The sequence below is a fragment of the Chionomys nivalis genome, chromosome 5 (genome assembly GCF_950005125.1).
Source record: "Chionomys nivalis chromosome 5, mChiNiv1.1, whole genome shotgun sequence".
Classification (NCBI taxonomy): Eukaryota; Metazoa; Chordata; class Mammalia; order Rodentia; family Cricetidae; genus Chionomys; species Chionomys nivalis.
Window position 1 is genome coordinate 38424149 of NC_080090.1, and position 24495 is coordinate 38448643.

At 39.0% G+C, this 24495-nt stretch overlaps 1 protein-coding gene and 1 pseudogene across 10 annotated transcripts in view; one reads left to right on the plus strand and one right to left on the minus strand.

The window, feature by feature from the left end:
- Nrg3 (neuregulin 3) overlaps positions 1-24495 on the minus strand; it is a 979031-nt gene that overhangs the window by 937529 nt on the left and 17007 nt on the right. The gene's annotated exons all lie outside the window — the stretch shown is intronic.
- On the plus strand, positions 1618-16412 carry LOC130874484 (E3 ubiquitin-protein ligase KCMF1-like; annotated as a pseudogene).

Here is a 24495-nt window from a genome sequence, read left to right on the forward strand (position 1 = left end):
TAGTAATTATACACATTTGCAAAGACACTGTGATGTTTCAGTATCCATAGTCACTATGTTCTGAACAAATAAGGGTTACATTTCCATCTCCTATCATTATTTTATGTTTGGAAGCCTTGTGTTCCTCTACAGTTTTCCATTAAATATTAAATATATTATGGTGAATCACAGTTCCTCCATGAAGCTACACAAAACAAAATTGAATTCCTTCTGTTTGAGTCCTCATTATTAAACTGCCTCTTTCCTTTTCCTCCCACACTTTCCAAGTTTTAGTAATCATTATTCTATATTCAGATAGACTTTTTAACATCCACAAATAACATGAAATAATATAGACTTTGCCTTTCTGTCTGCAATTTAGCATAGTGTCTTCCAGTTCCATAGATTTCAATAGAAATGATAGGGTGCCATTTGTCTACATGTGAATAATATTCTATTCAATATATACCACATGTTCTTCACTCATTCAGCCATAAATGGACCTGGGTGAAGTATCTTGGCTCTGTGAACAGTGAATAATGCTGCATCAAACAGCGGAACAGAGGCGTCTTCTTTGTCATCCAGATCTCATTTCCGCTGACTTAAAGATTCAAATATTGAATAGCCAGACCATGTAGTCATTCTCGTTTTAGTTTTTGAAGGAACTTCTGTAATTGTCTCATAATGCCGACACTAATCAATTTTCTCAACAATAATGTACAAAGGTTCCCTGTTCTCGGCATCCAAATTGGGAATAGTTATTGTTTATCTTTTTGGTAACAGATATTGTAACTGAGGTGAGGTCATATCTCTTTGTGGTTTTAATTTGCATTTTGATTTTGCATTTTCTTTTCCTAAATATATTGACCTGCCGAGTACCTTCTTTTGAGGAAGTCTTTTCAGATCTAGTCCAACCCATTTGTGGATGGATTATCTGACTTTTATTGCTGTTATTTAGTTCTTTATATATTGTGAATATGTATTATTTGTCAGGTAAATGATTTGGAAAAGTCTCTCATCTTCTAAATTATCCTTTCATTTTGTTGACTGTTTCTTCTGCTATGTACAATCACTTTCTATTTTTGCTTTTTTGCTATTTATTCTTTTGGAATCTTATAAAACCTAAACAAAGAAAAATACTGTCTGCACTGATGACTTGAACTGCTTATCATATGATTTCATTTAATAATTTCCTAATTTCTGATCTTATATATGTCTTTCATCCACTGTAACTTTTTGTAAGGAGTGAGTATGTTTTTTATACATCAATGACAAACACAGAGAAAGAAATTATGAAAGTGATCCTACTCACAATCACAAAAGGAAAAAAAAACCTAGGACTAAATTTACCAAGGAAGTAAGAGACCACTATAGTGAAAATTACAAAGTGCTAACAAAAGAAATTCACGAGACTCAAAGACATGAAAAAACATCCCATGATCAAGGACTGGATACATTAACACTGTTGAAATTGTCTGTGTTGCCCAAAGGTTCTATAGACACCATGAAATTCTCATGAGAATGCCAAAGATGGCCTGCCCTCTCCTTGCACAGTCAGGGCAGCACAGGAAGCCAACCGTGGGGACACACTGCAGCCAGAAACCAAGGAGGAGCCAGGCCACCAGTGTTAGGACTATGATGTCCTGACATGAAGGTGTCAACTGTGATTCATATTTAAAAGAAAATTTTTGAGGTCCCAGAAATAAGTGTTTAATTTGCTATGGTTACATTCTTTGTGTATCTTCTTTTTTTTTCTCTCTATTTCATACTTTAATGCATTAGCAGATAGTTTTTACAATGAGCATACATCTTACATGTATATATTTTCTTTCTTTTTTTATTTTATTTTATTCTTTTTTCATTAAGGGGAGTGGGGGAGGGGGCAATGTGTGCATCTTCTTATGAAAGTGAGACAAACACAACAAGGCACAGAAATGACCACCCAGTGCAAGGGTAGATGGTTATGTGTCCTAAGGTATGGAAGCTTTCTCTGCAGAGCAACCACAGTCTTTTACCTGTCCCTGTTGCAGAAAAATAAATGGGCTACACGGAAACATCTTTTAAAGAGCATATTACTTCTGAACATACAGAAACATCAACAGAAGTGATTGGTTGCATATGTGCAGCATTACCTGACGCAATCCTAATCATGTCAAAGACGGTTTTGCAGTTCATCTGACCCAGATGCCCATTAGCTGACTCTAGTGGTGTTTGACATGTACTTAGAATGTTTTGGCCTGGTTGGGAATTAGAAGGACCTCATGCTTATAGGTTAAGCATGCAGTTTACTAGCCGTTCTACTGGCGAATCTCTTCTCTTCTGAGTTCATGCTCTGCAAGCACTAGAGAAGTCATGGGTACTATAGCTAACTGTTATCTCTGTTATGAGGAGTGAGATGTTCTGCTTAACTGCCTGAGCTCTTCTGCTTCTCAGTTGCAACAACTGCAAATGCTCCGCTAGCAGCACCGTGCACAGGCAGTATGGCAAGAACTGGAGACAGCTCACAACACAAGCCGGCCCACTAACACCATTACAGTCACACAGTCCACAACCACAGCCAACACATAAAACAGTCAGCAGCCTCCCCAGAACTCTCAATTCCTTTTAACGAGGTCAAATGGTTCCAAAAGGTCAGAAGCAGAGTGCCAGCCCATGGAAAGTCAGAATGCAGATCATAGTCTGTTCATCCAGGACCTCCTGATGTTCATGTTAGTGAACTAAGAGAGCTCACTCCCAGGTAAGGATGAGCAAAGGGGGGTTGCAAATTTGAGTAATGAAAGCTATATAGATATATGTGCTTAAATACTGTTTTAGAAAATTTAAATTTAAAAATGTGTAATAAAGGAATAGAGCCTCCACACCTCCTCTTTGATGACCTCACCACTCACAGACAATGTCCTCTCTGCTATATTTGCCAGTTAGGGGAACAACAGCTATCCTGGGTTTGTTTAGTGATTGTAATTTCAGATCTATCGCTCTTGTTACATTATGTACATTCAAAAGGAATATATATATGTATATATATATATATTTTAATCATTTCCATTTAACATGATTTTTACTTCTTGCATGTTAATGTAGGTAGGAGGGGAACGTGATTTCTGCCTCCTGCACCTTGACATGCAAAAGGTTCCTTATTATCCCACATTCCAACTGAAGACAAACTTGAAATCAAATAATGCTGCCTTGAGTATAAAGAAAAAAACTTCTGGTATGTTTTACCTATATATTGCATGAGGTTTTCTGCAGCATATGTGAGTTTCAGTGACCTTGTTATTTAAAAATTAAATGCAAGAAATAAAACTTAAAAAAATAAAATTGCAAATAAATAATTTAAAAAACAAGGTGCAAAACTTCCCCAACATTATTCAGGGAATACAGGGAAGAGTAGCTTTTGAATAGTGTCTGCTTGACTCTTCACCCTTATACAAGAGAAGCCTATGCACAAATTCAACTCTGCCGTAGAATCTGGAGTTGCTAGCAAGTGTGCTGTTCTATTGTGTGACATTCCTGCCACCCTTAAACCATCTTATTCATGCAGAGCCCAGCCTGTCTCTAATGTATGAGTAAAAGACATAATCTGATGTGTACTGTCATTGTGCCCTTAAAACAAATCTTGCTTTTGCTTGTTGAAACCTTATGCAGTAGATCGGTAAAACTTTCATAGCAAATGTACTCTGAACAAAAATGTTATAAACATACTAAAAAGTATGGACAGTGTCTCCAGTAAATGGTGCTGGGGCAAGTGGATAACCACACACAAAACTAAACTTTGACCCCTGTAAGTTTTCCTATACCCAAATGCACATTTCCCCTCAACCCTGTGGAACAGTATAATTCCTAGAAAGAATTCTTCCTTGAAATGTTTGACTAAGTACTTTCCAGACAGTTCCTTAAATGATCCCAATGGTGATTCAACAGATGTCTGTTTGATGAAAAATGAGTTATGTTTTGCATTTACTGCCCCCTCAAAGCAACAATTGGAACAGGATGGCTTTGTAGCATAACTAAACCAAAGCAAAGTTTGTGTGCCTCAGGAATAATGTAACAATAGTTAGTGGGGTGAAATAAATCAAAGGGCAGTAGATTACTAAGTATCAAAAGCATCCCAAAGTTTGACAGGATAAATGCAATCACTGCATTCACTACTCATGACCAGTGACATGTCAATGCAGAAAAAGAAATCCAGAATTATGGTCAAGGTCAATGAATCTATTTGCAGCAGGTAAAAATACCAAAGAAAATTAAGAATGCTTTATTGGTAAAAAGCAAATGCTATAATTTTCCCAGCAGTTCTTGCCTAGAGTGCCTTCCTATACATTTAAAATAATTCCTAGGGCTGGAGAGATGGCTCAGTGGTTAAGAGCATTGCTTGCTCTTCCAAAGGTCCTGAGTTCAATTCCTGGCAACCACATGGTGGCTCACAACCATCTGTAATGAGGTCTGGTACACCTGCAGACATACAGACAGATACATAATAAAATAATTCCTAACAAATCAGAGAGGAGGTACACTATCCTCTTACAAGGAATGTGGCGATTAAGATGGGACAGCTTTATGTATCATTATTCACTGCTAAGACAAAGCCTGGGGGAAACCATTTACGAGCAGAAAAATCCAGAAAACACGATTAATGGAGATGGTGTCTTACATGTCTTTTGCATGTAATCCAAAATATATTAGAAAGTACTTGACATAAGGATCCTGAAAGGAAAGCCCAACTGAATAATATGAGCACCAAAACTGAAGTGAGCAGCAGAGGGTAAAGGGCACAGTCCTTCCAATCCACCACTGAAAACTGTAAACCTTGACCAAACTATCAAGAAGCATTCCAAATATAGCAAAATTAAAGTCAGATGTACCCAGATGGCAAAAGCCACAAATATTCCAGTGCAAAGATTATTTTGAACTTCATTTGAACTCAGCATCCATCACTTGACAGACTTTTCTCTATTCAAAAAGAAGAAAGTGAGCCTGCCCAGGTTTCCTTAAACATTAGTTATGGAAACACATTATGCTCCCCAAAGCTGATGAGAATTGGTTTCTACAATGTTCAGCACTCTCAGTTTTGTTCATGACAAGGGACAACTTGAAGGGGGCTCTGGGAAAGGATGTTTTTTAAAAATACATGAAGCGACTTCTGTCACATGCTAGACAGATTGCACATGGCGGATGTTAAGCCTGTGCACCAAGAGCAAGAACAGTTACCGCTTCCATAAGGTGATCCATGTCATTTTCCCTCCTCAAACAATTGGGCATGACTGCCTCCATAGTTAAAGGGTTTTACCCAAAATCTATTCTCAATTTAATTAATACAGAGGGTTCTCTTATTTTCAAGTACGCGAAAGTGCTTTCTTCCCTTCTATCATGCATCGTTCCCCTATACATCTAGCCTTTCAGCTTATTCACAGGACACAAGGAAATAACCTTTGTGGCCGCTACTTCATTCTGAAGACACAGGGAGTGGTTGGAGATGAAAAGCCAGATAAAACAAGCTCATTGTTAGCTATAATCAGAAGAGGTTATTATGCACCATGAGATGTGTAAACTGTTTATGGAGATCAGGGTAAGGAGATATGAATTTCAAATGAGGGTTGTGAAGTAGAAAACTGTTAATGTAAAGTGGATCTGAATTGGTTCTTGAATAAGTTAAATGATTTAAGTGTACTTAATAATTTAATTTCAATCTAACCTGGCAAAAATCAGACAACATATTATCAAGGTTCTTCCATTAACCAGGATATGTTTACAATCTGTGGTTGGTTATTTATATTTTTAGCCATCGTATTATCTAATTAGGGGAGCAGTATAAACTAAAAGTATAAGTTTTAGGATGGACCAGAATTGTGGCGAAGTTTTAGATTCCTCTGGGAAATAACACTATGTGCCAGCATCCACATTCATAATAGTACTACATTTCCAATCCTATCATCCATTAAATGAAAATGTTCATAGTCTCCACTTTGAGACATTTTGTGAAAATTGAATTGGAAAATGTACCAGATCATGGAATAACGTGAGGAGACACTACTCAGCAGAAAGGTAAGACATTGTTATGTATCACCAGTTGCTCAAGCAAATCTGGAGATGCCTAAATATAAGCACAAACCAAGGCCTGGAGCTGGCATGACCTGTGTCTGGACTTAAGTATTCGCTCATGGTCAGTTTTTTGTACCTGACACCTAAATGGCACACTCTCACATTTATGGAAGTACCCGGAATTCACTAATGTTCTCCAATAGCCTATGTTGTACCTAAAGAGTAAAGGTCAACTCTTAGTGATGCTACTTACAGTCCAACTATGCCAATGCTTATATTCCATCTAGTCCAGAACTGGAAGGTGGATATCTCAAAGCTCCACCTATATTGTGTGAAAACTCATATCCATATGTTTGTATGACACACAGATCTTTTAAAAGCCACTTCTCTTATACTACTTCTTATTAGGTTTCTTGCTTTTGATCAAAATTCAAACTATATGACCACAAAAATGAAACAATAAAAATGGTGAAAATGTTAGATGCCCACTAAGTATTTACTGGGGAGAAGAGAAACAACCATTTCAGCTATGAGACAAACTAGAATAAAGTAGACTTCTATTGTCCTTGTCTGCTAGGACAGGAGGCAGGAGCACACTTGACATGTGGTGAATCTGAATTCAGATAAACTCCAAATCTTTATTAAAGCTAGAATGGGTACTGAAAATTCAGAAAATATAAAATATTCTAATCACACATCGGTTACATGTTGAAGTGATATTTTAATAGATATTTATTTATATCCATATATGTTAGATAAACTGCTGAAATAAACTTACACATGTATTTACATATGGCTCACTGTGTATTAATGAATGTACTGCTCACCTTGCTGGATAGGCAAGAGCTCCCTATCCTGGAAGAAAATAAATATGCATTTCTTCAAATCATTAAGCTCCTCTGATTTGTGACTCACCACAGTTTGGAGACATTGTGAGGAAGAGCATGAGTCTTTTGTGTGTCATCAGAGAGATTGAAACTGCATTCACAGTGGGGAGACTCCCAAGAGCTCCCAGGAATCACTGGATAACTCCAGGTTCCCTAAGAGTTGATCCTAGCAAGAAACAGGCTTGTTACATTCTCCTGACCATTGATGGTGATCAATAAACATTCTATGTTCAATAATGCCAAGTAGGTGCGCATTGAAGTGGAGTTAGAAAAGAAAGAGCAACCCCACAACTGAACACAGAATATAATCAGGCATTCTATTTGATGTTTTGGTTTTATTGTGGAAATATATAGCTAAGATATATGTAAAGGTGAGTTGACTACTATAAAGAACCTTTAAAATATTCTCATTGCTCAACACCTACATTAATCTTTTGTACACCCAAGAAGAAAGTCCGCCCTTCTGTCAGTTTGTAGAGCCTGGTCTCCCTAAGCCACGAGCAACCACAGAGTAGAGATGTTTAATATTTAGCACTAAATATCAAGCACATTTAGTAGACAGTAGACTCTTGGAAGTGGAGGATAGAAAAGCAAGTCGTCCTAGGTCTGAATGATTCTTAAGACATTAAAAGACCTTTTCACGGAGGAGTCAGACAACATACATCCCATTGTTGCCACAAAAAGTCATAAATTTTATTAGCTAACTTTCCAAGGGAGTAGTCCAGTAATGAGGACGAAACTGTTTTAATAAAATATAAATTACCCCAGTGACACTTGCCCACAAGATCCTCACTAAGAACAAAACTGGGGTCTTCACAGGATATAACAATAATGAGTCAATAAAGATCAGGTGTGGGTATTTGTGCTCCTCGTTTACTTTCATGCTTAGTTTGAATCATAGATAACCTACGAATTGCTTAAGGGAGGCACCGTTTCTCTCCTTCTGTGCATGAGGGGGGCACAACCAGAGTTTATACCTAGTAGATAGCCAAAAGAAGAGTAAAGTTCGAGTCTCTAGAAGGTAATCTGCACATTTTAGAACAAACTCTGCATCCACTCTGAGGGTTCCCTATTTGCAGTAATTTTATTATTAAAGTTTCTGACAGAATCCACGGGCATGATCTGTGGGAATGGTAATGTTAAACAAGAATGTAAAGTTGTATAAAAATAAGTGTAAAAATAATTTAACATGTAATTTTAAATATCTAAAAGTGTTTTCATTACAAAAGCAATACATGTCAATTATGAAAATATAAACAAGAATAGCTAAATAGTTACTTATAATCTATGAATCAGAAAAAAAAGCTATCATTAATTTGTCAGTAACTACTGAAATGTACACACGGGTGACATTTGATACATATAGCAGCTAGTATGTGACATTTAGAAACCAGGTCCTACAGAGGCCACCCTGGACAGTCTACATAGCTAGACCACTGGTTACAAAAGCCACAGATTTGTGCTATTCATTTAATGGAATCATCGTATCTCACAGATTTTGAACCTCCTTTCCTAAAAGTGACAAAAGTTAAACATCTTTTGAAGTATATATTCGTTGAAATTGGAGGAATTGTGCTAACTGTCCTAGAAAAGCAAAGCCTCAGGGTCACAGTGGCCTTGGTGCATTTGTTGACCATCTCAATGATGCTGGGAAGAAGCTACTAAGTGGGACTAGGAAAGAAAGAGTAAGAACAGCCTCCTCTCTCCTTTAAGGTCATAAACACTAGGCCTATAACAGCATGTGGCTCTGCATGAGAGCACCGGTCAATGGTAAGTAAGTCTCAGCTCATTATTCCAAAGGTGGGGTGGAAGAGAAGTGTAGCTTTCACTATTTCTTTTTTTATTTGAAGCTCCGTTACAGCCTCTGCTAAATTAACCTTTCTTAAGTAAGCCCTTGGTTACTCCATCAATGTACCTTGAATAAATCCAACCATAAAACTGATTAAAGATGGTGCCGTCTTCTACATTGCTTCCCACATATTATCTGACCTTCCTCCCCACAGTCCCTTCTGGAAGCAAGTTCAATCATTTCCACTTTAAAGATTTGGAAATTAAGCCTTGGAGACATTAATTAGCTTGCATAAGTTTACACACCAGATTTATCTGTCTCCATTGCCGGGCTCTTAGCACCACATTCAACTGCCTTTAGAATATTGACCAGGGGAGGACAGACACAATACATCAAGTTAAGTGAGCACAGCTAGGAAAAAAAGGGACTTTGAAGGTCTGGTTCCTACCAGTCTTCTATCTCATCATGCAAGGCCCCCTTAGCTTCAGTCACATGGTTCTTAAGATGCAGGAGATCTTTAGTTCTCCTTCCACAGAATGTCCTCAATCCTGCCATCAGCTTTACTTGTACATGGTCTTTCCCGTTCATAGCCTAACAAAAGAGCTCAACCTCAGCATTATAGCATTAAAGCCTTTTGTTAGAACATTTCCTTCTTCATCAATGCTGAATATTCTCTTTGCCTAGTCCCTTCATGGCGTGAAAACATAAAGCCATTTTTACAGCAATCGGTACAAACAACACTCTATGTTCAAAACCACATGTGTCCCTCTGACCCTGTCATCATATGTCCTCATTCAAATCGTGAATAAAATGAAAAAAGAAGGAGGGAGGGAGGGAGGGAGGGAGGGAGGGAGGGAGGGAGGGAGGGAGGGAGGGAGGGAGGGAGGGAGGGAGGATAAAAAAAGATAGAAGGAAAGAAGGCAAACAACATTTCTGGAAAGTATAACCTGAAAATATTAGCAACCAGTCTGTTTCTTAGTAAATACAATTTTGTACATTTTCTCTTTCTGCTTGCCTTCACTTTATAATCTTTCGTAATTAAGATTTATTCCTACTATAGTTCAGAGTACATTTCCTAATATAATGGAAATCCTAAAATAGGTAGTTATGATTCTTTTAAAAAAGAAAAGTGTTCTTACTTAGCAAGGCATTGTTCTTGTGTTTTTGTTTAGGCTCCTTAGATATTCGGCACCCAAAGTAATTCAGATTAATTCTGCTGCACCACTCCTTATAGAACTGGAAGGTTTCTTTGTTTCGTTTTACTTGTTTGTTTGTTTGTTTGTTTGTTTGTTTGTTTGTTTTTGTGAACAGGAAAATTTGGAAGTAAAAAACACGGTTTCAAAAAGAAGAATACTTAGAATAAACAACAGAGGAAGAAATGTCTTCCTGATAGTCTCATTGAAGAAGCAAGTTATGTGTCACAAATGACAAGTGCAAATCATTGCCTCCATCAACGAAACAGTAAAGGTGGGTGGGCTAGGAATCCCTTAGGTCCTGCCACAAAAGTCTGCAGAGGGGTCATTTCCTATGTATCAGAAAGCATCTATGGGCCAAGAGCTGGTCAAAAATGAAAGCCCTCTAGGGACTGGTGGTGCCTTAAGTGAGGGAGTCAGGGACAGGGGTGACTGTGGGTGAACTGCCATGGTTTCTACTATTACAAGCTTTACTCTGTACTAGCGTTTTAGCTGAAAATGTCACATTCTGCTTGGTCAAAAGTAAATGAATTCTCCTGGTGGCTAATTGACATGATTAGCAACGATTTGACCAAATGCCAAAATACCTCCTAATGCCTTGCTGATAAAGACATAGTAATAAGACTCAAAACTAAAGGAAGCATTTGGCATGAGCCAAATTGATGGGGAAGAAGTGACTATCATAATATTGGTAACTAAATTAAAGTACGGTTTTCTGGAAATAATATCTGCTGACACAAATTTTGATACATTCCAAGGATAAACTCCACTGCCTGACTTGGTTTTATTTTAAGGAGAAGTTTTCAGAACAAGTCCTAAGTTTAAAACTTAGGCAAGTTTAAAAACTTGCCACAGTAGCTCTTCTCAGCAGTTCCCTTTTGCAGGAAAGTAGCATCTGTGGTATTCATGTCCAGTCAGAGCTGCAGCTCCATGTTCCCAAACAGCTGTGATGGCATTGCTATTTCCATTTCAGAGAACAAGAATTCTTAGCTCTAAGTGAAGTTGTTAAACCACCCAAAGCAGAGTGTCTTATGTTTTCACTAGGTTATCTCTTATGCCTATATTTTCTTTATAAATTAATCGTGACTTGATTTCGAGGTATTTCTTCATTGAACACTGCTAAGTACTCAAGAATCTAATCTTCAAGGATCATATTGTTACCACCATTAAAATAACCTGGATTACTATGAACATCTTCCATCTTTGGAAGGTTTGCCTTTGGTGACTGTTGGAAGCTAAAGTTGGAGAAGAGGAGAACTAGTATTTTACTTGCTGTCTAGTGGAAGCAGAGCAAGCATAGATTACGAAGTAGGGGGCAGTCAATCATTCACAGATTATCATTTGCCACCACCACCAAATGTCCCCCTGCAGAATACCAGTGTATACTTTGACCTTAAATATGTTAATTGAAAAGGCCCCATAGGGGGAAAGATAAATAATTCATCCACTCCACTAGCTAAGAGTTCAGAAATCTTTAGATATATCAGAATAAGCGATTCTTAGTGCACAATGGTACAAAGGTCACTCATTCAATATGGATTTTAAAGTAAAGGGAAAGGGACCCAACTTGAGAGCAATGAACGATGTGAGAGCAGACATACAGCATTTCATTAACAAGCAGAGCTGGTTGGTGGTGGCACGCATGTTAAATCTCAGAACTCAAGAGGCAGAAGCAGATGATTCTCTGTGAGTTCAAGGCCAGCCTGGTCTACAGAGTGCCTTCTTTCATATCAGCATTCAGTTTAGTTTTCTCCACCTAGCTCTGCCCTGCCACAAGCCAAAGCAGTTTCTTTATTAACCAATGATAATAAAACAAATTCACAGCATGCAGAGAGGAACCCCACATCAACTAGCTTGTGTTTAAATATTATTGCTATCTACAAACATAATTCGTAATTATGGATTCCATCTTTTCAGAGAGAGAAGAAACTATGTTAGCTTTTCATAGCTTCAACTAACTTCTTCCATTACTTCTCCAGGAGTCCTCAAGGCATTGCCAACAAAACAGTCTTCCTTGCAGTGTAGTAGCTCACATGCCAAGAAACACTCACTGGTTTCAGCCAAATATGAATCAATAAGCAATAAGCATTTCTGCAAAAATCTAGTGTATGTTCTATGAGATGGAACCCTGGATCAAGAGCTCAAATGGAGCAAGTAAACACCAATCTTTAGAAAGGGAAAAGGTACTTGAATAAAGTCAGCCAATCTGTTTCTAGCAAAATCAGAATGAGAACTCAGATTTTCTGTTGCCTCAATCAGTTCTCTAAGACGCCTAGCCACAGAAGTGGGTGTGACTGGTGTTTATAGCTGCAGTGGGACACTAATTCACAGACTTGCTTGACTGGCTCGTGGAAATATCTGTAAACTTTACAACAACAAGAAGATACTGACCATGCCAAGGTTCAAATGAAACAGTCATTGTAATAATCACTGATCTGGGATATGCTGACCATGCCAAGGTTCAAATGAAACAGTCATTGTAATAATCACTGATCTGGGATATGCTTCTGCATATGTGTTGCTCTTATTGGTTAATGAATAAAGTTGCTTTGGTCTATGGTAGAGCGGAATATAGCCAGGCTGGAAGAGATATAGAGAGAGAGAGTAGGTGGAGCCAAGGAGATATGTTGCTACTGAAGGAGAAGGACATGCCTTACCCGTAGACCACAGCCTTGTGGTGATACACATATTAAAAGAAATTGCCTAATTTAAGATGTAAGAGTTAGTTAATAAGAAGTCTGAGATAATAGGCCAAGCAGTGTCGTAATTAATATAGTTTTTGTGTGATTATTTGGGTCTGGGTGGCCGAGAAACCAAGTGCGGCCACATCTTGGAATCCACGATGGCACCACGTGATAACATCTAAGAAAGATGCTCCTTGCTAGTAGAGACAGATAGGCGTGACAGTGTGTCATTCATTGCTAAGGGAAAGGTAATGGTTAATAATTACTGCCACCTTTGCAGGGCCTTAAGAGCACCACGGACCCAAAGCTCTGTGCATGTCAATGAGGAATTTCTAGATTATGTTCACTAAGGTGTGAAGACCCAACCTAAATATGAGTAGTACCATTCCATGGGCTAACGTCCTTCTCTGAATAAAAGTGAGTCAGGGAGCTAATTACAAGTATTCAGTGTTAACTATTCTGATTACTATTTGGGGGGAGTGCAATGCAACAAGTTGACTCCTGCCCTAGACAGCACACCTTCACTGCAGGGAGGAAATATATCTCCTGCACACCTGCTCTGCAGGGAGGAACTATATCTCCTGCACACCTGCTCTGCAGGGAGGAACTATACTTCTTGAAATTGTGAGCCAAAATCAACCACTCATTTGAATTTGCATGTTTCCAGTATTGTGTCACAGAAACAAGACATATAAAACTGACACAGGTCACATACCTAAAAGCACTGTTTCAAAACGAAAACAATCCGAATCAAGTAAGCTTGAAAAAGAAACCTTACTCCCTCCACAAATCATAAAATAAAAGCTATAGAAATATTCAAGGTTTTTTTCTCTAATAACTGAAAAAAAATGACCTTAAAGGTTTAGACTTTCTAAAAAGTATATACCGATTGTGCAGTCACAAAAATGATTCCAATGCAGAAAATCAGAATCCATATAATGTGTCAATCTAGCCATAAATAAAGTGAGAAGATATTTTTTAAGCTATGTGAAAAACAGTATTAATCTTTTGCAGAGGGCAACAGCTATTCACCAGAAGTAATGGCTTGCAAGAACTGAGCAAGGGCTGGGAACATGACTTAGTGGATAAAGTGTCTATTGTACAAGCACAAGGACCAAGATCTAGATACCCAGTACCCATGTGAAAGGTAACTAGATAATGCAGTCACCTATATTCCCAGCACTGGTAAGGCTGAGACAGGCTATGCTTGAGGCAATATGGTTTTCTAGAACAGTCTGTGAGCTATGGGATCTCAAGAGACCTTTGATAAATAATATGGAGAATGATGGAGAAATAAATCAGTCATCAACTCTGGGCCTCCACAAACATGCAGCACACACACATGCACACGCACTCACTCACACACACACACACACCTACACTTATGTAAACATGCATAAATACTTGCATGCACTCCACACACATACATATGCAAAGCCTAAGGAGAAGGAAGAGGAGAATAGAGGAAGGTGTTGATAACAACAACAAAACAACATATCCATAGCTCTTAAATTTCACTTAGCTTTCAGAAGAAGCTTAAACCATGATGAAAACCATTATAAGAGCACACAGAGTTACTGAGTAACGTCCCATTGAATTGTGCAAAGATGTTCTATCTTCTGCTTGGACTGCTTAAGTTTTAACTGTGAGTGTGAAAGATAATATTGATGTTAAACTCTTGTATGATCCCAAAGTATGGAAAGAATGGTCTGATGAAAGAGCTTTTCACACCTTAACCATGTAAACTCAGCTCTGTGGTCCCAGAGTGAGTGCATCTGGCTACCCAAAGGCTTTTCAGCTAACAGCATGCTCTGACGACCTAGAGAAATGAGAATCCTGGAGTGTTTGCAAGGACCTCAGAAGGCACATTACTTTCAACAAGGGAATGATGACAGAGCACATTGACCTAGGAAAAAATGATAAGTGATTTGTGAATGAATAAAAAATAAAAACTGAGTTCATTTGGGAATGATGTGGATTCCTAAGCAATAAATCAGTCTGAATGAGTGTTTTCCTTTTAGAAGTTAAACAGTGGTGCATGATACTAAATTCATGAATGATACAAAACTGGGGAAACAATGAGAATACCGTAAGATATAGTCAACAGGGACCCTGGTCTGGAGACCTACTCTTGGTCTTGAACTTAAACATCAAGATAATCTTGACAGTAAAAAGGATCAGCTTTTTAGTGAGAAATTTTCAGGGCACTAAGTTTTTTTTCTTTTTTTAAAGATCCGTTAAACGTTAAAGAATCTGTGTTTATACAACATTCTTAGGTAGGTACAATGATACATGAAGATCTTATAGAGAAGAAAATTTGGGCTCTGGAAAAATAGCTTCAAAAAAATTCAGCTGTTTAAAAGAAAGGCTTGAGATTTTGGGGTAAACTGTTTTATTCCCCCAAACAGTCACCAAGAAGCAGCCAGGGAATGTGAAGTCCAGCCTCTATGAAGACAAATTAGATGACATTACTAGGATTGGCCTAGAGAGAAAGCGATTTTGGAGTCTGCTGGCATGGCTTCAAGTTACCCTTTTGGCTCCAAGTAGGGGAGCCAATAGACGTACACTGAAGGTAATATTGAAGGTAAGAATATGAGGTTTTAAAATATTGAACACTGTCTGCAAGTTGGAGGGAAGGTCTAAGGAGACGTCGAGCTGCCTTGTCACTGAAATCAAACAGAGACTGGCAGTCATTGCTCTTAGTGATTTAAACAAGTAAAGCTGACTAAACTGACTTCTCTCAAACTCGGATTCCTGGTGGATGCAAATGCACAACCAACCATGTAACCATAATGATGAAGAAGCATCCTAGATTCTCAACAATGGATACTAGACTGTTCTTCATCACTAGCATCTTCTGCATAGCACTGATCTCTAATGTGAATATTTAATGTGAGGCTCAGTTCTCTGTTGGAATCCTTGAATAAGTTTGCACCATCTTCAGATTTTAATGTGAAAAAGACCACATAGCAGCTGAACGTGTTTGCACCACTCTGCACCACTGCCCTGAAACAACAATGATTTGCACTACTTAAGCAAGGCCTTTCGGAGACAGCTAATGAGGCAGCCAAGCCCTTGTGACTGAAGCTCTCCAGATGGGTTTACTGGAGTGTTGGAAGCCTTGCCCTCCCAGCCATGTGATACACAGGTTCTAGCACACTTTTATCTTTCCACTAATATTAGCTACTATTATTCAAACAGAAATACCAACGACAGCAATTTGGCTACAATGGATGTCTCCATGCAACATTTATCTGCCTTCTGGAAGTCTGCTGAGCTGTGTTTACACCAGCTTATTTAATTTTGTTTGCGTTTATCATGTTAACCCAGTGCTTGGGCACTCATGAGTTAGTATAGAGAAAAGCACAGACATGACTTGTGCCTAATCTTTTATGAGAAACACAGCTGGTCCTATCACTGTTCCTAGCATATCTGGAAATGATTTTAAGATATAATTACATGTCTTGCACCTGCACGGCAGGTGGTAAGCACATGCCTGGAGGGTAGGGTGCTGAGTCCGAAAGAAAACCAAAAAGGTTTTTCTTCCTGTTTTATTTATTTATTTTTTTAAATAAGGCAATCCATTTTCTGTGTGTTATAGAGTATTTAGGTCAAATATCTTTGGGGCTATTTTTGAATGTAAGTGAACAGTTCGAGGGAGGCGATGGAGAAAAGCATTGAATATGTGATAGGGTTATAAAATCAGGCCTTTTCTCATCACCAGTGGGAACACACTGGCCATGCTACTTAACTCCTCCCACTTCAGGTTCCACCCAGTGAAATGGAGACCATCAGAGCACCTGTCCCATTGGATGCTCTCAGGAATGGGCTGCGGTGTTGAGGCTCACAGTCATGCAGTTACACTGGCATGTCATTGACTTCCTTTAGGAAGATAAATGTTAGAATTAACTACAATGTCAAAGATTTTAAAGTCGGAGAGGTAGTGGCAGCAACCACTTGACCATTGTTCTCTCCATCCTGGGGCCGCTTGTCAACTTCTATCCTACTTTCAATCGAGTAGTCAGTGAGTAAGCCATGAGCTTCTACAAAAAAGAAAAAAACAGGAGAAGAAGAAGTATTTAAGACTGGATAGTATAATCAGCAACTATTTATGTCTCTGAGCTCCACTGGGAAAATCTCAAATCAAGCCCTGTCCCAGATCTGTCTGATTTATGGGCAGTTATCCATTTCTTGTATTCTCACATGGTCAAAAGCAGGAAGAGGATACAAGCCCTCTTGTGTTTCTTCTTAAGAAGCTAATTCCACTATGAGGCTCTCCCAATATGACATAATTGCATCTGGTGTCTCCTTCTTGCACGTTTAAAGTGATGTTCCATGGTATGACTCACAGTAGATATTCACCCCAAACCAGGGCACCTTCACCTCCGTAACCTGAATACCCAACTCCCTTGAACCACTTCACCAAAGTTCTCATTCCATTACCTTAAGAAAAGAAATCTTGATTTTAGGCTTCAGCTTGCATGTGACTAAGGAAAGGGTACCCTGTGACAACAACCTCAAAGACACCAGTGAAAATTTTCACAAAATATGTAGAAAATAAAGCAAGTTATGAAAGCCCACTTAGATGCAGGAGCTACAATTACCAGTATCTAAAACCTAGCTTCACAGTGAAAGTGACCTGATCATTCCTGTTCCTACAGACACACACAAACACACACATACACACACATACATACACACACACAAGAGACAGACACAGACAGAGACAGAGATAGCGAGACAGAGAAGATTATCGGGATATATAAGTAAAAAGTGTGGTACAGTATATGACAACCAAGCAAGTTCTTTCTGCAAAAACAAGCAAACAAACAAACAAACACATGATCAGACCACATTTTCCCACATCCAGGAATCCTACTTAAAATTCATGGTTACTTGGATTTGTTAAAGAGTCATTTAATGTTTTCTGCCAAATGTCAACATTTCTACAAACACAGAATACATATTTGATGGGTGTGAAGCCACTCTCCTCTGTAAGGAACAGTGACCAAATTCTCTTTCCTTCTCTCTTTCCTCCCAGTACTGGAAGTTCGGGGAGGTGCTTGCTACAGAATAATGTTTATCTGCTGTCCACGAAGTAGAGGCAAGACTAAACAGAGTCCCTCAGCTCCTGTACTAGACTCCAGAGACAAAAGGTGGGAAAACACCTAAAATGGCCTCTATTATAATCCTAAACATCTACCTTTTGTTCAGAATCATTCATACCCACCAGATTCTTGACCTTGCTGGAGGCCAGAGAGTACCAGTAAGCAGCTCATTTTCAACAATGTTATGTGGATCCATTTGTTCATCTCATCATTGACTGATAACAGGTGAGACATAAATAATATCTTACATCCCAAAGGGAAGAAATTTCGCCAAATCTGCTTCCAAAATGTCATATTTTCACCCATCATAAACTCCTACCATATCCATCTGCAATATGCCTGAGCTTCAGTGGTACTGCGAATGGATGACAGCCACTGTCCTGCACAATTTCTTGTTTACATTGCACTTTCTCAAATGGTTCAGGAAACTTGCCTACCACTGGTAACATTCCCTTGAATGGCAGTCATGTCTGTTTAATGAGTCCTAAAACACTAGACAAACATATAGATGTCTAATTTAAATTAAGCACTTCTATGTTGGCGAGCTGTAAGTCTTGACCATTTCTCGGAAATTCAGCTAAATGAATGTTGCACGACAAGAGCAATCAGAGTCCACCTGACAACCTCACCCTGATCAGAGGGAACTTGATGGCATGCTTTGAGGAACCCGAGGGCATCAACACGGAACAGCAAGTTTTGCAAGCCTATAACTCACAATATGTTTGTGCATGATCCACAGGCTCTTGCAAATTCTTTGGTGTTGCTTTCGGAAGGAAATTAGAGGTGTGTAATATACATGGACTTTATATGAAATCATTCTGAAATATTAGGCATTTTAATAGGAAAAGTGTGTTAAAAGAAGAAATTATTTAATACCTGTTTAAAATAGATACATGGCAAATATGTTCCCATGTTTCTATTTCTTTGGAAACAACCAGCATTAATTTCTCTGTTTCCTTTGACAACTCCACAAAATCATCAGCTCCAGAGAACACAACCCCATTGAAATCTAGCAAGCACAGGCCAGAACATACATTCTCTCCAGTGGCTTTCTCTTCTTTAATTAGTGTAGGACATTCCCTGTGGCTTCCTGAACATTACCCATTACTTCTTGGTGAAATTGTGTTCATTCCCTGGTTAATCAGTGGCAAATAAAACTGCAATAATTATCTTGTCTCCTGTTGACTTAGGTCAAGTTTAGATTACAATCGCCATGACAAAATATCCAAGCATAGTCCATTGTCCTTGGAGGATAGTTCACACCAAGTGACAAAAATGCTTAGTCCCACATCTATTCATCTTATTTTTCTACTTACACTAATGAAATATTCTCGGTGAAGATGAGAACTTTCATGGACAAAGTGCATTGTTAATAACTAAGATAACAAAAAACAAAAACAAAAAAACAGTAGCAGAGGAACGGTAGCACAGAACCAAAATCACACAACCTGATTATCACCTGTTAATCTATTCATAAAACATCTCTAAGAGGTAGACAGTCTCTTTCAAAGTGTGGAGAATCAAACAGTAAAACCCATAATTAAACCTTACTAAAGTTAAGAATTTATTAATCAATCTCATGTCAACTGATATTTCAACTCTTCTTACTGAAATCACAGGAATCTGGTCTATGAAAAGCTAAGAAATTTAAAATGAGAGAAATAAAATTTAAGATGGAATATCTAAGAGAATTAAAGTTGGCTACCACCCCATCACATTGTATCTTAAAGTATCCATCTTGGTTACAGATTTGGTAATATAATCTGAAATCTTCTTCCATACTTCATTATACAATAAGCATTCCTTTAGGCTACGGATTTTAAGAAATGATTTGTTTTGCTGATAGAGTAGAAATCTCTTGTTATAAAACAGAAATTACTTTGATAAATGCTCTTGCAAAAAGAGAACTTTACCAGTGCTGGATATCAGAGGAAAATTACGAAGAAAAAAAAAAAGAAAATTATGATTCACTTGTGCAAGATAGGAAATTAGAATATTCTACAAATTGTCTTGTCCAGTTAGTAGCTTTTGCCAACTCTGGACACAGGGAGGGCTCAGAGTCAGACAGTTGTCTTGGCAGCCTGATCTCAGACTGAGCAACTGTCTTGTCTGTAGGAAATTTCCTGAATGCTGTCCTCTCCTTCCCCTTAAGGAGTAAGTCCTTACCCTTCCCCCGTCATATCAATGGGACAGAACAGATATAGTCCTGGCTAGCTTCACTCTCCTGGAACTGATGCCGGTTTGTGGCAGATGACTTCTCTCCTCCAGGCAACAACAACACTTGGACTTTTCATTTCCTTTCCTTCTGCCAATAAAGAGATCTCCACTATTCTCTGGGAGAGTCTCTAGCATTCCAACATTTTAGCATTGTATGCCTTTCTCACTCTCTGCTCAGCTGCCTCCTACCCTGGCAATACGTTTCTGAGAGGTGCGTCTTTTCTGGTACTAGTTTTCAGTATTGAAGGGATCTCTCTGTGGCAACCCTGCTCTTAACGCTGCAGTTTGTAACTGAATTCTGTATTATACTGAATTACCTTCTCAAAAGTGTCCTGTTGATCACCTAATAAGCAGGGAGAGCATTCAGTGTGTACTTAAGACAGCTCTTCCACCCCTCTTCCACAAACCCTGCCGATCCCAACCCTTTCGTCTCATTTTATGGTGACACCATGCCCCCCCACCCTGATTCAGAACAGAAATATAGGTCAGTATCGGTATCCATGATTCCTGTTTCTCATCTCATGGAAGTTATTTGGCTTAGCATTAGGGCATGCCCAGTCTAATTGAGAATCATTTACACCACAGGCCCTAAGTTTAGTCTAAGTTCTCAGGTCCCCTGGGAGGACCTGACATTGATATTCACTCTTGTATGGCCATTAGAATGTGCACCACACAGCACCTGAGCCATTTCCTACATAAGCCCCTATTGCTTTCTAATAGAACACAAACCAAATCCAAGTTCACTCTGAAGCCTGCCTCATCTGTCCTCTTCTGCACTTGCCACTACTCTGGCCTGTTCTTCACCTTCGGGAAAATGGCTATTTGATCCAGGTGTTATCCCTGTAGGCTTTTTAATCCTAGTGTATTATGTATGTACACACATCCCTGTGGGTGTGTGCATTCAGGTCTGAACACACATGTGTGCATGCATGTGGAGGCCAGAGGCCAATGATGGGCATCTTCCGTGACTCTCCAACTTAAGTTTTGAGACAGTCTCTCAGTGAACCTTGAGCTCACGTATTTTGGTATATTGGCATACCAGCAAGCCCAAAACATCCCCCCATTTCCTCTTGCCCTGGCATCACAGAAAAGTAGCAAGTTTTGCCAGTTCTGTATCCGTGTTTTAGGGATTTAAACCCAGGACTTCGTGTTTACATTTCTACCATTTCACCAACTGTCTCCTGAACCCGCATGCACTTAAATTGCTTTCTCTTGTTCTGGTGCCTCTGGGTCTAAGGTACACCTGTATCTGGCTGCCCCTCCTTATTTGGGACTCGGTTATACTAGGACAAACTCGGGGAGAAAGTCCCATAGGTGCACATGCATATTCAAACATGTTAGCCTTTTGTCAATGTCAAAATTTCTTAATGGAAGGAAATATTTTTCTCATTGGCATCTGACTCCTTCACTAGCACGTAAGCTCTAGAAAGACAATGCCTAAGTCCGTCTTCACTGTTGCTGCAGTCCTTCCCCTGGATGCCTACAACTGCTCTTGGGAAAGAGTGGGCACCTTATAAGTAACTGGAAATGAAGGATCCTGAGACAGGCTAGGTGCAGGAGGGATGAAACATGCTTTCTTCTCTGGCTAACTTATCTGAACAGGTTCATTCTGCCTTAAGTCATGATAAAAGCTGTTTGTCACACAGTGTTTCAATATAAACAGAAGAAAACAAAGCTCTAATTTTTCATCTTTAGGAGATTAAATCCGCTACTATCTTGTTTTTTTTTTTAATTATGAAAAAGAGGGAAAGGAGGAGAGATCAGAAAGAGTCCATGTGATAGGTTTTAGCTTTTACTGACATGATAAATCATCTTTTTTCCATTCCAGCATATGAAATCCTGTTTAATAGTTTGCTCAATCTACCAATCTTACATTTTGCAAGATACACATACATGAAAAAAGAAAAAAGGTATTCTCTATTCAACACTGAAAATCACTTCTTAAGAACAGTCATCCTGAGGAGAAACAGCATGATACAGGATGTCAAGAAAATGATAGAGATGGTCCTTCAGGCTTTGGAGGCTTTTCTCTCTTCTGCTGTTTTTACTATGTCAGAAATTTAGACATCAGAAATTGACACTCAGTTCGGTATCAAACTGTGCATCCCACACTTCAAGGGCAATCGCACTGAAAGGGCATACTGGCTTAGCCTTCCTCCCTGCCTTCCTTGAAGTCTGAGAAATTCAGACCCAGGTACCTGGAAATGGATAATTTTTTTCCTATTCAATACCATTGTGAAATTTATATTTTCACAGCAATATTCTCTCCCTTTCCACAGTGCTTTCTGGCATGATCTTGTTTAAAACAACAGTTTCTACACATAGTATTTCACATTTAAGATTAAATATGCTCCCAAATTAAGTTTGGGAATGGGCCCATGACAAAGAGTAATATTCAGCTTCTGGAATGGTCTCGTTTTTCCTAATCCTATATAACCCAACACCCTTCAGATTCCAATATCGACGTTATTAACCTGCGCTAACACTTGTTTGATAAATCCTTAAGTAGCTATGGAATTTACAGCACCCATCTCTACAAATAAGAAAACTGAGTTTCATGAAGGCTAAGGTCCCAAAGATCAGGATCCCAAAAAAGTCAAAACCTGTATTGAACCTTCTCTTCCTAAAAGCTCACGTGTGAATCCTGTACTGGTCATTTACACACCACCCTCTACATCCACAGCATGACAAACAAGCTAGGAGTAAATGAAACATGGACACTGTTCGTGTGTTCCAAGGTTAGCAGCCAATTTTCAACCCAACCAGTTGATATAATGAAGAAAATCTAAATGCACTTTGCCAAATTTAATTGTTAGGGTTTCGGTGGGGTAGCAGAGTTTATAAGAGCAAAGAAGATGCATAGACCAAATCAGAATGTGTGTGTGTGTGTGTGTGTGTGTGTGTGTGTGTGTGTGATTTTATTTATTTATCTGATATAAGATACGGGAGTTTGTTTTTTTTAATATTATAAAACATTCATACTAAACTAATATTTCTCAATCTTAAAAAATAAAATAGTGAAGCGTGGGGGAGAAAACACATTAGAAACAAAAAATAGAAGAAAATAAGGCACTCAAAGGGGGGGGGGCATGGCGGTGGCAATAATGAAAAGACTCCCTGCTTGTCACAGAGACAGATGCAAGCAAAGCAGCACAGATGCCAAAGTCGGGAGCTGAAAGGCTGGCATGGCCCTGCTCTCTCAAGCAATTCTATTTTTATATAGTGACATTTGAAAAGCCAGTGTCACTTGGTGATTTTGATGCTCACCCACCTCTCCACCACCCCTGGAGCACACTGGGTTTCCATGGTACTTATTAGTTGGAACAGCATTAGAGTGCAGTCGCTGGAGGCAAGGGCTGTCACAGACTCGGATGCAGAACAGTGACGCCATACTTCTTGGAAGCTGAATCCTTTCCCTTATTACATGCCCACACCTCATAGAAGAAATGGCGGAAGGAGGACACCAAGAGAACAGAGCACTTTGCGTGTCTTAGAAACGTTGGAACTTGTCTGCCCACTGAGAAAGCTGCAATTTAAGGCTTTCAGACAATTTGACATTACTTTTGATTCCTGTACTTCTGTGTGTTGGAGCCACTGTTATAGACTGAATGCCATTTCCTCATTCATATGCCGAAGCCCAATACTTCAAATTGTAACTGCTGTTTGTAAAGAGGATGAGAAGTGATCAAGTTAAAGTGAGCTGAGCCTAATCCAATCACACAGATGTCTTTCCAAGAAGAGGACTTTCAACATGTATGGATGTATCAGGCCAATGAAACAGGTCGGAAAAAAAAAAAAAGAAAGAGAAAGAAAATAAAAACCCATGGCTTCCAAAATCCTTGGATTTATAACCTATTGTAGTGATATTTTGTTTGTGCTATAACAAATAAAGCTTACCTGAAGATCAGAGTGCAGAGCTAGCCACACTAAAGTCAACAACAGAAGTCAGGCAGTGGTGGCACACATCTTTACTCCCAGCATTTGGGAGAGAAGGAGGCAGACAGATCTCTGTGAGTTCAAGGACACCCTAGGCTACATGAGATTGAATCAATCTAAAAGAGAAACAGAGTCAAGTGGTGGTGGCTCACATCTTTAATCCAGGCACTAGGGTTGTGGGGATGGAGAGTGATACGGCTGGACAGAGAAAAAAAATATAAGGCGGGAAGAGACAGGAGCTCAGGATTCAGTCTGAGTTTTCACAGAGATGGCATTTGGTCTGATGACTGGTAGAACCAGGATTCCCCAATTGGTCTGAGGATTCAGTAGCAGTAAGAACTAGTATCTGGCTGTTCTGCTTCTCTGATCTTTGAGGCAAGCTTTATTTGTTAGAGCACAAATACAATATCACCTCAATCTATGGAAGAGCGAAATGAACATTCAGTGTCTAGGTCATCCAGTCTGTGGTCTTTTGTGCTGGCAGCCTGAGCTGACCACTATAGAGATGACTTGATTAAGAACACCTGTTAGCCCGTTCCTAATGACAGAGCCTCTGCCACAGTACTCCTTTTGGGCTTACAGTGAAAACCTTTGTCACTGGGGAGCTTAAATACTTAAAGGCTCACCTGTGCTTACAGTTCCCTGGACTCCCATGGAGGCTTG